Source organism: Cinclus cinclus, unplaced genomic scaffold, assembly GCF_963662255.1.
Source record: "Cinclus cinclus unplaced genomic scaffold, bCinCin1.1 SCAFFOLD_40, whole genome shotgun sequence".
Taxonomy (NCBI): Eukaryota; Metazoa; Chordata; class Aves; order Passeriformes; family Cinclidae; genus Cinclus; species Cinclus cinclus.
In genome coordinates this window covers 1,545,155-1,546,784 of record NW_026912243.1, presented here as the reverse complement: position 1 = coordinate 1,546,784, position 1,630 = coordinate 1,545,155, and positions in this window count along the sequence as shown.

The following is a 1,630-nucleotide window of genomic DNA, read 5'->3' as shown; positions in this document are numbered from 1 at the left end:
CACAAGTGTGATGAGGTGGTACCAAGGGGAGCATGGGGGTCTCACGAAAAGCATGAGCTAGGGGAATCAGCAAGAGGAGCTCAAAGATTCAATGAGCTGCAGTCATTGCCATAGGCCCAGAGACCATCACCAAAGTCCCAGTGTGACTCTGCTGGTATGAGGCCAAGTGCACGGCCTGCCCCTGGCTCGGGGCAGTCCCAACGACAGGCTCAGACTGGGCAGAGAGTGGATCGAGAGCAGCCCTGAGGAGAAGGACTTGGGAGTTTTGGTGGACAACAAGCTCACTGTGCCCCAGGATGGGGGCTGAACAGCAGGCCTGGAAAACTTCACAGACTGGACTTTGACTCAGGCACACAGAGGCATGAGAACGCTACCAGCCTTTCCTAAGAACAGAATCCTGTAAAGGTGAAAACCAGCTTGTTTCCCTGAGGAAGAATTGTAAGACTGGGACTTGCTTTCTTGCACCTGCATAAACTATTCTCAAGCGTCAGAGAAAAAATGCAAACAAGACCTAAAAACAGATGTTTGCCTGCATGTAGAAACCTCTGGTGAACTGTCTAATTGTTACGGGTGTCTCGGTTTGAAAGACAGATGTCTGCTAAAGAAAGGCAGGAATCCCCCTTCGATTGGAGAATGTAAACCCTCTCCCTGCCGATTACTCTAATTTGGAAATTAAGGGGCTCTCTGGCACATATGAGGATAGGAATAGCAGCTCTTTACTAGTATGGAGAACAAGGCAAAACAAAACAACAACGATGGAATTCATAGCAAACAGAAGCAGGGACCCCATGACAGCCTTCTCAGCTGAGACCAGACAGGAGGGAGGAGAGGCTTTGCTTCACAAAGCCCTGGGGCAGTCGATCTCAGTGCCCCTGCTACAGGACTCTGAGGAGCACTAAGCTGGAACGGCAGGAATGAGCAAAAGATGCCAGGCTGGTGGACGAGCTGTATCAGAAAACTCCATGGCAGAAGTTGGGACTGCTGGCCATCCCGGCATGGCAGGGGGTGCGGGGCTGCAGCGCAGAGAAACCCAGAGCAGCGCCGGAGGAGCGGCGGGGCTGGGGCAGCGGCGGGCCGGCTCCGAGCAGGGCAAGGGACAGGGGGCTCAGGATTCCCGGGAACACGAGCAGATGGGCATAGGTCCCTCTTTTAGTGAGGTAGGTGTTACTAAGGTCCCGGGTCAGTGGCTGCTGTCATGAGCAGAGGCTCGGCCCAGACAAGAAGAAGGAGAAGAAGGAGGAGAAGAAGAAGTGGCTGCAGCAGCAGCAGCTCCCGGTGGGGTTATGCTGAATTCCTTTCCCCAAGCAACAGCAGCCTCTGAGCATCCCCTGAAGCAGTAGAGCAAGAGAGCTAGCAGCTGTCCCCTGCCCTCCTTTTACCTGGGCCCAGCCAAACCTTTGCTTTCTCAAGCCCCCAGAAGTACCAGCAGTCAGTGTTTCTCAGCAACTCCTGGGAAAAATTCTATAGGCAAGTGTTGGGTTGGATGTCAGTTGGACAAGAAAGTCTCACAGATATGTATGCTTAGCAGAAAGATCTTTAAATGTAGCATCTCAAGAAGGAATAGAAATGAAAGCAAGTTTTGATATAGAAGAAAAGTATTGCTGAGCCAGACTTAGTGGATAACTAAGAA